Source organism: Mastacembelus armatus, chromosome 18, assembly GCF_900324485.2.
Source record: "Mastacembelus armatus chromosome 18, fMasArm1.2, whole genome shotgun sequence".
NCBI lineage: Eukaryota > Metazoa > Chordata > Actinopteri > Synbranchiformes > Mastacembelidae > Mastacembelus > Mastacembelus armatus.
The window spans coordinates 4,490,371-4,506,311 of record NC_046650.1 but is presented as its reverse complement, the minus strand read 5'-3'; the positions used below and the strand labels follow the sequence as shown (position 1 = coordinate 4,506,311).

Below are 15,941 nucleotides of genomic sequence, written 5' to 3'. Positions count from 1 at the left end.
CAAACGCTTTTCAATACAGTACATCTGAATGTTAACGGTAAGACTAAAGTCTGTTCTTTCTTTTGATTGTTGTTTGTTGGATTTTTCCTGTAACAAATTTGAATAAACTATTAACTCTGCCATTACTAAAATGATCTAAACCTCTTTAAAAGGAAGTGGTGGACTACATGAAGCAGACAGCAAGTGCAGAAGTAAGAGTTTGCTCAAGATTTTTATTTTATTGTGGAGCTTATTAGGCCTTTAAGTTGCAGAACTTTATAGTTATTACATTTATATTTTCACCAGGTCTCCAGACTAAAAAGACAAATTAGTCTAACATGATTATCTTTCTTGTAGCTGAGTCTGATGGAACATCAAAGCTGATAAGTGTGATCCTGGGCGGTGTGACAGTTTCACTTGTAGTGCTCATCATTGGTCTGACTGTTCAAAACAGGAAACTTCAGAGAGGTACTTTTCAGAGCTACTATCTCTTATATTTCACTTTGTTGCTCCTAGAAATTCTCTTACATTTGTCTCAGTGTGCTTGAAAATGAAAAAGCTCCTGGTTTAACAGACTCTGATCAATTAACTGACCAGATATTCTGTTTTTGTCACTTAGCTAATGAAGAAGAGACTGTAGAGCAAAGTGAGGTGAGCACAACTTTTTTTTATATCTTTTTGAAACAGCCTGACAGAACAACAGGACTTTTGGGTCCTTCTTTACAGAAGTGCTTTAGCTCAGACACATTTATATGTTGTCTGGTGTGAACAGTTCTCCTGAGGTCCTTCCCAGCATCTTCATGGGGTTATGGTCTGGGCTTTGTGTGGACCACGGCAGAAGGCTCATCAAAAAGACTCCAGTTGTGCAAACTCCTGACTCTGATTAGCTTTTTCTGAACTAATCAGTCTCTGGGTTCACTGATCTTCACATACTCCATTACTGTGAATGTTTATTGGGAGTGTTCAATAAAGATGTGAAAAATAAGAATTGTTTGTGTGTTATCAGCTGAAGCACATTATGCTTGTCTATTGTTGTAACTTACATGAAGATCAAATCACATTTTATGGTAAATTATTGCATAAACCCAGTTAATTCCAAAGGATTCACGTACTTGTTGCTGTGTACACAGAATAAATCATGTCAAGTATCCACATAAACACTAAATATTCTTTCCACAGAATCATAACACTGATGAGCTCAACTACACAACAGTGAAATTTCGACCAAAACCAAAATGAGAAGAGCTGGAACCCGATGGTACTGACTGGATGCTGCCACCAGATAAACTCAGCCATTAGTCAACTGGAACTGATGCTGTCTTACATTTACAGGCTCTATGGGTTTGAACAACTGCTTGGTTAAACAATAAACTCTCTTGCCTATATATCTCATTTTGCATTATAGATCTGATATTAACCCATTTTCAATTGTCTTTTCAATGCACAGCTTCAATTGTCAAAAACTGTTTAACTGAAAAACATAACCTGCATTTGATGGAGGAAGGGTATTTTCTAACAGTGAGAGCTAGACACAGTCTGCAGCAGCAGAGGACTGAATGAAAACCAACATATTTCAACTCAGGGTATAAATACAACTGAGGTCAAACTCAAGTCTGGTAACTTAACGCTTCATAATAAAAGACTTTGAAAGGAAAGAGTGACTACTGTCTGACTGTTTTCTGTAACAGGAAAAACAAGATTCATTTGTAAAAATGTTTTTTTTTTTTAAAACAAACATTTATCAGGGTGGATATAGAATATAACTGATATAGCATGTGTATATGTAGTCATAGGCTAGATGTCAGAATCAAATGTGCAATTATTTTAAAAATAAATAATAAATAACAGCAGTTTTGTGTGTCAACCTCTACTTATGTTTATTTCATCAGAAGATAATGATGAATCTCCTGAGGACATGAAGAGAAAATTGAAAAGTAAAATTCTTGACCTTGCCTGCAGAATAGTCCAAACTGACAAGTGTGATCTATTCTACTGTGATTGTTCTCCATTTAATGGTCAGCTCTGGTCTTGGTTGCCACCATAAATAAACTTCAAGTCAGGTGCTTTTGAAACCTACTGTATCTATCTGTAGTTTGGTTTGATACATTTACTTCAAGTTATGTATTTAACAACATCAAGCAACACAAACCTTATTGCCAAACTGAAGAAACCACGTTTTAGCTTAGGAGGAATAACACTGATTGTGTCCAGATGCTCTTATTAGAAGAGTCAGAGGCCTGCAGCATCACTTTCTTGACATAAAGACACAGCACAGTGGTCTGAACACACCTGAAGTCAATATCATGAAGTCTTTCACATCAAACATTTCTGAAAGTGACAACTGAAAGGAAGCAGGAAAGACTGGCTAACAGAGAAAATCCAAAGCCTCTAGAGCTGTATAGAAATTTAAGAGAAAAATAAGGTCCACTGCTGTCAAATCTGATATAATGTGTGAAATGAGGCTACTGTCACATGTGGTGGTGTGAATTAAGATTGATCGGACCCTAGATACAGACAAAGCACTTCATTTATACTGGTAAGTTTAAATACTAAATTGAAGTATGTACATGGGGTGTCCAGGAACGCAGACACTGAGACAGAGTTCAGGGAAGTCCAGACACACGGAAGGCAGGAACAGTGCGGGACTCGGGGATTCAGGAGACTGTGGTGACTCAGGTAAAACAGGAGCTGGGAGAATACAATCCAGGGAGGCAGGGAAGCTGGAGTCCGGGAACATGGAACACAGGAGCAGAGAGAGGCCATGGAGACTCAGAGGAGTGCGCTCTCTTACACAGGGAACAACCAGGAGACACCGGACTCACGTACAAGCATGAAGCCAAAGAGGCACAAGAGACAGGAGCCACACACAGGGAAGACACAAGGAAACAGGAGCCAAGGAGAACTCAGGGAACAGGATGAAATCACATGAGGAACACATGGTGGGTAAGTGGTTAGCACAGTTACCTCACAGCAAGAAGGTTCCTGGTTTGAAACCCATCAGGGGCCTTTCTGTGTGGAGTTTGCATGTTCTCCCTGTGCTTGTGTGGGTTTTCTCCAGGTACTCTGGTTTCCTCCCACAGTCCAAAAACATGTATGTCAGGTTGATTGGTGACTCTAAATTGCCCATAGGAGTGAGTGCGAGTGTGTGAGGTTGTTTGTCTCTATGTGGCCCTGTGATGGACTGGTGACCTGTCCAGGGTGTACCCCTGCCTTTCACCCAAAGAGAGCTGGGATAGGCTCCAGCAGATCCCTGTGAACCTGGTTAAGGAGTAAGCAGGGATGGATGGATGAATGACGTCGGGACAAGCCAGTACAACAACAACACAATCCAGCAACTAGGTAAAGCAGAGCGCTGGTCTATAGACTTCCTGCAGTGATGACCAATTAGGATCAGGTGAGGCTAATCACCTAGTTGCCTAGGGAAGACACATATACACACACAAGGAGATACACCAGGGGGGCACAGGCCGACACAGGTGAAACTAATCAAAATAAATGAAGCTACTTGGGATGAAACCAGGCAAAACAGGAAATAAAACCAAAATAAAAGTCCCAAAACAGGATGTCCTGAACATGGATCATGACAGCTACATGTCCTAATAAGAATGCAATTTATTACATTTGCATTTATTACAAGTGATATTTATAAATACAAATGAAATGCATATTATAAAATGCACATTAAAGAGACAACAGGTGTGACGGAGATGTAAAACTAAGTCAACCCCCAAGAAGGAAATGGTTTTCAATGAGGTGGCCACAGACAAATGATCTCTCCTGATCCTTCCTGTCTGATACTTCTCAAGTTTTGTGTTTGCTCGTGTCCTTGTCAGTACTGGTGGTATTAAAGATTATTGCTTCTACACAACTGTCTGACACTGTGAGCAACATGAGGACAAAGTTCATCAACTAAAGGTGAGAATATTTATTGAAGCTTTAAAGTTTTATCTGCATCAGAATATTGTTTGGAAGCTTGTTTTCCACTGGATTTCATGTGGAAAACATTTTATGCACTAACCATAAGTTTGCTGACTATTACCTCAACATTTGTACCTGATCTCAGAGAAGAGTCCAGAAAATATTTGAAACATTAAATTCACATCAGACATTTCATCTGTTCCTAAAAGCGACTTCTGTTGTAGAAGTTAGATGGTCTAAAGAATACATACGTAATATTGCGCATCAACACTTTTTTTTCCTGAAAGCATTTCTGTGTTCAGTTTAAAAAAGAAGCAGACGCCCAACCCCTCATTTGAAGCAGCCTTACTGGAGCACAGTTCAGTCACGGACATTGCTGTGCTATAGTAATACACACCATGGCAAACTTTGCCTTGCTAACAGCTATAAGTCTCTGTAGACTAAGTAAGTATTGCCACTGGATTTCTCTGAGTTTTATTTATAACTCTGCCAACTTTCACCCAAAACAACCCTAGCATTTCAGTCATTTTAACTTTATTTCAATGGATTCTTAAATGAGGAATAAATGTCTTGTTATCTGTGCTGTTTGTTTCAGGCTGGATCTCTGACATTCTGGTTCAGACTCGTCAATGGGACCAAGATCAGCTGCATCTCTGTTAAGTACCCGGCTAATGCAGTTGTTTCATACTGTGCTGGATTTCAAAGTGGAACATTTGAAATGAGCTCCAACATCTCTACAGTCTTTCTCAAAATCAGATTTATCAGACTCTGGGCTGTATTTGTGTGGATTTTATACAAATGATCATCCTACTTTCAGTGTAACACGTTTAAATGTTAAAGGTAAGATTACTGTATATTCTTTTGTTCTGTTTACTCCTTTTTTCATTTCCTCTAATGATGCAAACATATATTCATAACTTTATTGATACCTATATGTAAAATGTTCCTACTTGAAAATAAAAATGTGATGCAGATACAAATCTGCCAAAATAAGATGCAAACTAAATTTATCTCTATTTCATTGAAAGGGGACAATGAATTTGATGATGACATGGATGGTAAGTATCAAAGTGAGTTTCCTCACATTGTGCAGAGCCATGTCCTAAGCATCAGAGGAAACATTTAATCCAACTAAATGATTTCTGTTGTAGAAAAGTCTGATGAAACAACCAAGCTGATGGGTGTGATCCTTGGTGGTGTGACTGTTTTCCTTTTCATGGTCATTTTTGGTCTGGTTGTTAAAATCTGGAAACTTCAGAAAGGTACTTCAAATTCTTCTGTCTTCCTCTTGTTTAAACATCTTTTGTTTCAGTGTGGTATCACTTTCTAATGAAGTGCCTTTTTAAAGTGGTTGATGGTCAAGAAGTAATTCAGGTAACCTGCTGATGATTACCTGGTTACAGTGTTCGTTTTCTTAGTTTATCATGTTAGCATTTGAGAATTTGCATTTAAAACCCATGGAAATGTCAGTTCTCAGATACTTGTCAGAAAGTTGTACCCAAAGATCTTACACTGAATGTACATTATCTGACCTGGTGTCTTATTTCTGTCACTAAGCCAATCATGAAGAAAATAACCCACAACGGAGCAAGGTGATTGCAGCTTCAAGTTACTTTTATAACATGATGAAACATGTGAAGTCATTGCTTAGTTTTTCTCTCAAACTATATGAGATGACTGCCTAAAATACCCACTGTATTTACAGAATCTGGATTCTGAGGAATTAAACTACAGAACAGTGACTTTTGGTCCAAGAGCAAGAAGAAGAGAGATGGAGCCAAATGTTGTATACGCTGCAACCAGATAGACTCAGGAGGCAAATGAAACTGCAGCTCAGGGTGGAACTGGTGCCTGACTAAGCTGCTGTTCATATGAGACCAGTGGGTGGGGATGGATTACACTTATTCTTGTCAAAATTAATTTTGCAGTCAAGTTCTGATGAAGACTGTCTCATCTTGTTACAACTGCCCAGAGTCTTTTATTTTGAAAGACAGATGGAGGTCAGTGCTGTAATGAGGCCACATTTGTTTGATCAGAAGAGACAGCACAGTGTGATCTGAGACCTCTGAGGTGGAAATTAGAGCACGTCTTTAAGATCTTCTGGCTTTTCAAGTTAGACATACAGTATGTATATATATGTATATTAAAAAGTAATTAAATTGGCAGTAAATCTGTGAGTATGTGTCACCTGTCTTTGTGACAAGTTTTATCTTCTGAGAACACAACACACACATCACCTCTGAAACTGCATGACAACATGGTAATGCTGACAATGCTACAGCAAATACATTTATAGAAATACAAGTTTATGTTTATGTTCCCCTCCTTGAACCGCCACCTTATCGTGGTGGAGGGGTTTAAGTGCCCGTATGATCCTAGGAGCTATGTTGTCCGGGGCTATATGCCCCTGGCAGGGTCTCCCAAGGCAAACAGGTCCTAGGTGACGGACCAGACTAAGAGTGGTTCAGTGACCCCTTATGGAGCCATAATCAAGGACCGTGACGTCGCCCGGCATGGCGAAGCCGGGGCCCCACCCTGGAGCCAGGCCTGGGGTTCGGGTTCGTAGGCAAGCGCCTGATGGCTGGGTCTCCCCCCATGGGGCCCAGCCGGGCAAAGCCCGAAAGAGTGACGTGGGGCCGCCCTTCCGTGGACCCACCACCCGCAGGAGGATCCATAAGGAAACGGTGCACAGTGGATCGGGCAGTGGTCGAGGACGGGGACCTCGGCGACCCGATCCCTGGATGCTGAAACTGGCTCTAGGGACATGGAATGTCACCTCACTGGGGGGGAAGGAGCCTGAGCTTGTGCGGGAGGTCGAGCGGTACCGACTAAAGATAGTCGGGCTCACCTCCACGCACAGCCTGGGCTCTGGAACCCAGCTCCTTGAGAGGGGTTGGACTCTCTTCTACTCTGGAGTTGCTCGTGGTGAGCAGCGGCGAGCTGGTGTGGGCTTGCTCACAGCTCCCCAGCTCAGCCGCAATGTGTTGGAGTTTTCCCCCCGGAGTGAAAGGGTTGTTTCCCTGCGCCTTCGGGTCGGGGATAGGTCTCTCACTGTTGTTTCGGCCTATGGGCTCACGTGGGCAACGACACGTGGGCAACGACAGTGAAACCTGGAGGGGCGTGATTGGGAGGAACGGCCTCCCCGATACGAACCCGAGCAGTGTTCTGCTGTTGGACTTCTGTGCTAGTCACAGTTTGTCCATAACGAACACCATGTTCAAGCATAAGGGTGTCCATCAGTGCACATGGCACCAGGACACCCTAGGCCGGAGGTCAATGATTGACTTTGTAGTCATGTCATCTGACCTTCGGCCGTATGCCTTGGACACTCGGGTGAAGAGAGGGGCAGAGCTGTCAACTGATCACCACCTGGTGGTGAGTTGGATCCGCTGGCGGAGGAGGAAGCGGGACAGACTTGGCAGGCCCAAACGTACGGTGAGGGTCTGTTGGGAATGTTTGGCCGAACCCACTGTCAGGGAGGTCTTTAACTCACACCTCCGAGAGAGCTTCTACCAGATCCCGGGGAGGCTGGGGACATTGAGTTCGAATGGACCATGTTTTCCACCTCCATTGTCGACGCGGCGGCTAGGAGCTGTGGCCGTAAGGTTTCGGGTGCCTGTCGTGGCGGCAATCCCCGAACCCGGTGGTGGACACCGGAGGTAAGGGATGCCGTCAAGCTGAAGGAGTCCTACCGAGCTTGGCTGGTTTGTGGGACTTCCGAGACAGCTGACAGGTACCGCAGGTCCAAGCGTGTTGCAGCCCAGGCGGTGACGGCGGCAAAAACTCGGGTATGGGAGGAGTTCGGTGAGGCCATGGAGAAGGACTACCTGTCGGCCCCGAAGAAATTCTGGCAAACCGTCCGGCGCCTCAGGAGGGGGAAGCAGTGCTCTACCAACACCCTTTACAGTGGAAGTGGGGAGCTGCTGACCTCGACTGGGGATATTGTCGGACGGTGGAAGGAATACTTCGAGGATCTCCTCAATCCCGTCAACACACCCTTCCATAAGGGAAGCAGGGGCTGGGGATTCGGGGGCTGATCCATCCATCACCCAAGCCGAAGTCACTGAGGTAGTTTGGCAGCTCCTGGTGGCAAAGCACTGGGGGTGGATGAGGTCCGTCCAGAGTACCTCAAGTCTCTGGATGTTGTTGGGTTGTCATGGTTGACACGCCTGTGCTACATCGCGTGGCGTTCGGGGACAGTACCCCTGGATTGGCAGACCGGGGTGGTGGTTCGCATTGCCGGTAGTAAGTCAGACCTGTTCCCAGTGCATGTTGGACTCCGGCAGGGCTGCCCTCTGTCACCAGTTCTGTTCATTACTTTTATGGACAGAATTTCTAGGCGCAGCCAGGGGCCGGAGGGAGTCCAGTTCGGGGACCACAGGATTTCATCTCTGCTTTTTGCAGATGATGTTGTCCTGTTGGCTCCATCGAGCCAGGATCTGCAGCGTGCGCTGGGGCGGTTTGCAACCGAGTGTGAAGCGGCTGGGATGAGAATCAGCACCTCCAAGTCCGAGGCCATGGTACTCAACCGGAAAAAGGTGGCTTGCCATCTCCAGGCCAGGGGAGAGATCCTGCCTCAAGTGAAGGAGTTTAAGTATCTCGGGGTCTTGTTCACGAGTGAGGGAAGGACAGAACGCGAGATTGACAGACGGATCAGGGCATCGGCAGCAGTAATGCGGTCGGTGTACCGGTCCGTTGTGGTGAAGAAAAAGCTAAGCCAGAAGGCGAAGCTCTCGATTTACCGGTCAATCTACGTTCCTACTCTCACCTATGGTCATGAGCTTTGGGTCATGACCGAAAGAACAAGATCGCGGATACAAGCGGCTGAAATGATCTTCCTCCGCAGGGTGGCCGGGCGCTCCCTTTGAGATAGGGTGAGGAGCTCGGTCACCCGGGAGGAGCTCGGAGTAGAGCCGCTGCTTCTCCACATCGAGAGGAGTCAGTTGAGGTGGCTAGAGCATCTGTTTCGGATGCCTCCTGGGGGCCTTCCTGGGGAGGTGTTCCGGGCATGTCCCACTGGGAGGAGGCCCCGGGGAAGACCCAGGACACGCTCGAGGGACTATGTCTCCCGGCTGACCTGGGAACGCCTCGGTGTCCCCCCGGAAGAGCTGGAGGAAGTGTCCAGGGAGAAGGAAGTCTGGGTATCCCTGATTCGGCTACTGCCCCCGCGACCCGGCCCCGGATAAGCGGAAGAAGATGGATGGATGGATGGAAGTTTATGTTGTGGCTGTAAATCAAGAAATGCCAGTTTCCAATCAAAGCTCACTGTTGACCAAAAGAGTAGTTGAGATAGAGACTATTTGGTCTCACTTGGTAATTATGGGACTGAGCGAACAAAAATTAAATGTGGGGTTCCTCAAGGGTCTATTCTTGGTCCTCTCTTATTCAATATCTACATGCTGCCCCTTGCTCAGATTATGGAATACTACAACATTGACTACCATACCTATGCAGATGACAACCAACTTTATATATCAGTATCATCTCATGATTATAGTCCTCTAATTTCATTATGTGAGTGTATTAATCAAGTCAAACAATGGATGTGCCACAAAGTTCTCCAGCTCAATACAGACAAGACAGAAGTGATTGTTTTTGGCCCCAAAAATGAAAGGTCAAAGGTCATTACTCACCTTGACTCCATGTCATTGAAAGCTACAAATCAAGCCAGAAACCTTGGTGTAATCATTGACTCAGACCTGAATTTTAACAACCACATAAAATCCATCACTAAATCTTCCTATTACCACCTGAAAAACATTGCTAGAATAAAAGGTTCTCTGTCTAAACAAGATGCAGAAAAACTTGTTAATGCATTTATCTTCAGTAGGTTAGATTATTGTAATGGCTTGTTTACAGGTCTTAGCAAAAAGTCAATCAGGCAGCTGCAGCTAATCCAGAATGCTGCTGCCAGAGTCCTTACAAACATCAGGAAACTGGACCATATCACACCAGTTCTTAGATCACTACACTGGCTTCCCATTAGTCAAAGGATAGATTTTAAAATCTTATTGCTAGTTTATAAAGCACTAAATGGTTGTGGACCAAAATATATTCAAGATGTATTAGTTACCTATGAGGTTTCCAGACCCCTCAGGTCATCTGGGACAGGTCTACCGTGTGTTCCCAGAACCAGAACCAAACAAAGTGAAGCAGCATTCAGTTACTATGCTCCTCACTAGTGTAAGAAACTTCCTGAACACCTGAGGTCTGCTCAAACTGTCAGCTCATTCAAATCAGCTCAAGTCATCATTATATGATATTCATCTCTAGCAAATACATTTATAGAAATACAAGTTTATGTTGTGGCTGTAAATCAAGAAATGCCAGTTTCCAATCAAAGCTCACTGTTGACCAAAAGAGTAGTTGAGGGAACAAGCTTACCAAACACTTCATCCAAGGTCTGTTTACACATCTACAGTTCCATGCCCACTGGGCACACCACATAAGATACAAAGAAAACAGAAACCATCACATCTTATTGTTGCTCCACAGCAGCACAACTACTTGAAACTCTACAGAACACATTCTACTTATTTTTTGATGTTTTTTTTTTTATCTCTGAGAGCAAAGGTTTGTGTGTTTTGATCAAAAAGAACACAGTAAGTATGGTTATAGCTGCCCTCTAATGGTGACAGACTGGTGTTTGCCACAACTGATAACTCTTAAAAAAAAGTCTTGAATGAAAAGGTTTTTCACCTATACTGACTAACCACAATTACACCCTCTGAGGTGAACACAAATAAAGCTGTGAACTGTGTCAAGAACAGAACCATTTTCTCCTGTCACAGTACCTCATTGTGTATCATCATTTACATGTCAATCATCCAGCCTGTTGCTGACGGGGTAGGTTTAGGTGCAGTATGCAGTGATGGGTCAACAGGGGTCAAATTAATAAATCATCTTTTATTTAGAATGGTTTACATATGTTGCATACAGAAGTAAAATGCTTGTATCCTGATAAAGAAAAACATTTGATAAAGGCTGAGATCATTCCGGATTAGACTTTTTTTAAATATATTTAATCATTTGTGGGAACATAGATATTTGCTCTTAACTTTTCTCATACTGCTTGTGGCTCATGATTTTAGTTTGAGCAACCAAATAAGCAAAAGTAACACCACGCCTTTTTGCTTTAAGAGCCCTCCTGCTTTAGTGCAGTTCAGAGCTGCAGACCTACCATGTGCATCATATTGATGAGAGCTTTCCTCCGTAAGTATGTCTAACTTTTTGAGTACAATTATTGCTTTGGTCACTTTATTACAGCAAATGCAACTGCACTAAAACTGAAAAAATAGAATTTAAACTATCATTTACATAGTTTAACTGGTTTAGTTTGGGCAATGAAAAAATGACTTTGTTACATGGCAGATTTTAAAAAGGCAAATTCAGTATGACATCCAACAGCACTACAGAGCAGTGGATTAATCTGATTGTATTTCTGTGGATTGAACTTGGTTAGAAACTCCAGGGACAGTGGAACAAACTTAAACATGCATGAAGACTGAGGTAAAGTCTTTGCCATCTGTTGCATTGAAGCACTAATATGTGCTCTGTTTAACACAGTGCAGAACACAACAGTAAGTCAAGATTTTCTTTCTCTAGTTTAAATTTATTTCCCTGTGGCATTTTTGGATAAGCAGGCCTCCTTACTAACTTTTTACATTGTTTGCACTGGTGCACCTAACCTTTTTATTCATGTGGACCTGCACTAAATTTAGGTACACCCAGTTTTTTTTCCACAGAACCTTTACCATCAAAATGATACATTTAATGAGTTACTTTTTTCTCATTTTCCATAGCTATGTAAATCTGTAAACAGGAATAATGGTGCAGATAAATGCTTGTCCTTATTTGAACAGCTGCATAATCATGAAAGCTCCATGGTGCTGAAATGCTGCAAGAAGGGGAGCTGTGGTGTCCACACACTTATCAAGATGTAAGATGTGATTCTGTGACATGTGTTGTTTTAGCGTCTCAGTGACGAACATCAATGTGCTGATAGCAAAAGCGATGTCAGCCATGCCTGGCCACATTTTTACAGTATATGCAATTCATTACATTTTTGTTGTACCTCAACCATATGAGCCAAGCTTTACAGAAGGAAAACATTTCTGATTGTTTATTTCCTACAGCCTCGGTCTACTGGGCCAGGGTTAAGGGGGCTGTCACCATTAATGAGGCGAAGGACCAGCTCAGGACCAGAAAAAGTTACTACATGCTGAAAAATTGTTCATCTTTAGGAAAAAAAACACTAGAAAAACAGGCAGTACATCAATATAGCAGCAGCATATTTAACTGTAATGTAAATGTAAGTGGGCATTGTTGTGATAAACAGTGCTATGTGTATCAGTGCAGCATCACTTTCTATAATATCAACAAGGTGTCAACCACAGGAAGCTCAGTCTTCATCTCTCTGCATCACAGTCACACAAACACTTTGATATTCCCAATGAACCTGAAAAATGTTTCTGTAACGATGATGAATGCATCACTGTTCAAATGCACTTTAATACATAAAGTGTCAGTAAGTGAACGCATCACTGTCCACACAGCATGATGTTCAGCACTGAGTCTGTCTTCATTTCAGTGACACAGTCAGACTGTTGCTAGTCCAAGTTGTAAGGTTCAGTTGAGTTAATAGCTCAGAGGAGGAGAATCTTTGTGTTTCTAATCTGTTAATATGCTCTTTGAATAGGAACATAAACTGTGAGTCACATGGGGCTGACATCCAGTCCTGAGTGAGGAGCTCCACTGAACCTACTGATTCACTCAGTGCCAATGGACAGTCAGCTCAGTTCACAGGTTTGTTCTTTTATGTACTGAACACCTCAAAGTCAGTGAGCATCCCATTACAGGTGAATCACTCTCCAACTGTCCCACTGCTCCCCATATCACAGTCACACTGAACAGACTCAATAGTCACATAAACTTAAAACTCTGCCTCTAGCAAGGTGACACTTGTGCAGCCTCATATCAAAGCATTTAAGGGCTTCCATTTAAGGGCTGCACAAACTTCAGTGAGATCTTCACAGTATGGCAGGACATTTGGGAATACGAAAGACATACAATCGTATTCTTCGTTACTTCTTCTGGCCCGGACTCAAGTCCGATGTGATAAAATTCTGTCGTTCCTGTCATACATGTCAAGTCTCCGGTAAGCCCAATCAGGTAATTCCTGTTGCCCCATTGAAACCAATTCCTGTAATTGGGGAACCGTTTGAACACGTCATTATTGACTGTGTGGGTCCGTTGCCTAAAACCAAATCCGGAAATCAATACATCCTTACGATAATGTGTGCTGCCACTCGATACCCCGAGGCAGTGCCACTCCGAACATTAAAAGCTCGTGCCATAGTCAAGGCACTTGAGAAATTTTTCTCCACATTTGGCTTGCCCAAGTATATTCAGAGTGATCAAGGATCAAATTTCATGTCGAAAGTTTTCGCTCAGGTCATGGCAGAGCTCAAAGTCACCCACCGCACGTCTAGTGCATATCACCCTGAGAGTCAGGGTGCACTGAAAAGGTTTCATCAAACTCTGAAAAGTATGTTACGAAAGTTTTGCTCCGAGTCAAGTCGAGATTGGGACGAAGGCTTACCATTGTTGTTGTTCGCCATGAGAGAAACATGCCAAGAGTCGCTAGGATTTAGCCCAGCTGACTTAGTTTTTGGTCACACGGTGCGTGGACCATTGCGTTTGCTCCGTGAAACATGGCTTTCAGAGAAGCCAAGCCCTGAGAAGAATATTTTGGACTATGTTAGTTCATTTAAAGAAAGACTACATCACGCATGTGATGTAGCGCGTGAGTCCTTAGTCAAGGCACAGTCCAAAATGAAGGACCATTATGACAGAAAGTCGGTTACACTGACTTTTCAGCCAGGTGACCGCGTGTTGGTTCTGTTGCCCGTTGTTGGTTCCGGCTTACAAACAAAATTTTCTGGCCCTTACATAGTTGACCAAAAGCTTAGCGAGACTGACTACGTAATTCAGACTCCAGACCGAAAGAAAACCACTCGTGTCTGTCACATTAACATGCTGAAGCAGTATGTTGGTCGAAAGGAAGAACTTTCGTCTCCTAAACCAGTTCCTGTTACCCCCGTGTCTGTCACCCGCCCATCATACAAACCCAGTGATGACGGGTTAAGCGACAAACATGATTCTGTCCCGTGTACGTTTTCAGAACTCGGAAATTTTGAACCAGTTAGACAGTCACTTAGCGTATTTGCCAGAACCCGCCCGAGCTGACATTCATAAGCTCATTAACAATAACCTAGCACTTTTCAATGACATTCCCACCCAAACTAATGTGTTAAGTCACGATATCGATGTTGAAATCCATTATAAAAAAGGATTAGAAAATGTGATGGCTGATGCTCTGTCAAGATGTTGAGAAAAAAAAAAAAGAAGGCAAAACATTTTTTATTGGGAAAATGTTTGGTCTTAGGGGGGGAGGTGTTATGACCCTAGGGGTCATTGTGTGTGTGGGTGTGTGTGTGTGTGTGTGTGTGTGTGTGTGTGTCGGATGCTGGAGTGGGCGTGGACTCGAGGACCGTGGATTGGACTTCCGGGATTGGTCCAACACTTCCCGGAAGGACTATAAGAAGCCCACGGACTGCTGTTCGAGAGAGCTATTCTCCCACCTTTGCCACTTCCAAAGCTATTTGATAAAGATTTCGATTTCGCGTTAGTTAGAGATTAGGTTTTGTAGGTTTAGTATTAATAGTATTTTTTCTTTATTTTCGATTAGACATATTTAGATTCTTAGGCTACATTTGTGTTTTGTTTTCTCCTGTTTGTTTTAGGAGTTTCCAGGCTAGCGACCTGTGATTTTGTGTTGTTTCTTTTGATTGAGATCGTAGGGCTATTGTAGCGTTTCTGTTATTGATTTTCGTTTGTTTGATATCGTAGGGCTCACGGAGCGTTTTTGTTTGAGTAGGGCTAAATTAGCGTTTTGTTTGTTTTGAACATTCTGTATTTTATTCTGTATTTTGACAGAATAAATATTCTTCTTAATTGTAGTTCGTCTCGTTCGTGTTGGTTGAGAGTGGAAGAGGTTTGGAGGAAAACTCCACAATCATGTTACGCTCCGGCAACCCCTAGGCTGGGGCGTAACACTAATGTATTTCAACCTACTATCCTACTACTTCTATTTATCACTATTTAAATGATTTAAGCAATCATTTCTACAGCAGTCTTCATATGCAGTTTACTGGGTTTGTGTTGTAAACATCGTCACGTACAGCTTTTCTATTGTAACAGTGAGAAAACAAAGAACACCCGCCTCTTTACGTAGAAACCACTCTCACTGGAGCACAGTTCAGTTACTCTCATTGCAGTGGTGCAGTTCTACTGTACGCACAATGATGAACTTCACCTTGGCAGCAGCTTTACTCTGTGCTCTCAGTAAGTACGCCTGACGAATTGCTAACTTTCCATCAGTACAGGAATCTGACAAATTCATTTGCAAACATCACTGACATGCATGATTTAGTTTTTGTTGAATTGCACCTTTATGGATAAATTACCTGTGGTTTGTTTCAGGCGTGATCTCTGTTTCAGTTTCTGAGTTTCACACTGTGGAGGTCCAACCTGGTGAAGAAGTCACACTGCTGTGACCAACTTTACCAGATTTCCCAGTCACATAACATGGTTCAGACTGGGCAATGGATCCAATACCAGTTGCATCTCCACCATGCGCAGCTCTGAGACCAGTGCTGTGGACTGAGCAAAAGGACTGAGCTGAACCCACAGCACAAGAAGTATAATACCACAAGTTTAATTTAATAATCTTTCTTCTTGTAGAAGTGCTCAGTGGATTAATAGACCTGAGGACTGCGATCCTGGATGGTCTAGTTATTTTCCTCTTTATCGTCATCATCATTATGGTTGTCAAAATCAGGAAACCCTATACAGGTATTTATATTTTTCACTGATGTTACAAATTGCCAAAAAGCATAAACAACAATATTGTCGAAGAATTAACTGAGCAGATTTACTGTTCCTGTCATTTGGCTCATGAAGAGAAAAATAATCCACAACAC

General features: G+C 42.9%; 1 protein-coding gene across 1 annotated transcript in view; it reads left to right on the top strand.

Annotated features, from left to right (window-relative positions):
- The window catches only part of LOC113122302 (nectin-4-like), a 192,898-nt gene continuing 176,957 nt past the window's right edge, over positions 1–15,941 (top strand). Inside the window, exons 1-4 of the mRNA XM_026293547.1 lie at positions 1–37; positions 153–191; positions 337–447; positions 599–630. The gene's annotated coding sequence lies outside the window, so the exon portion shown is untranslated. The remainder of the gene's footprint in view (positions 38–152; positions 192–336; positions 448–598; positions 631–15,941) is intronic.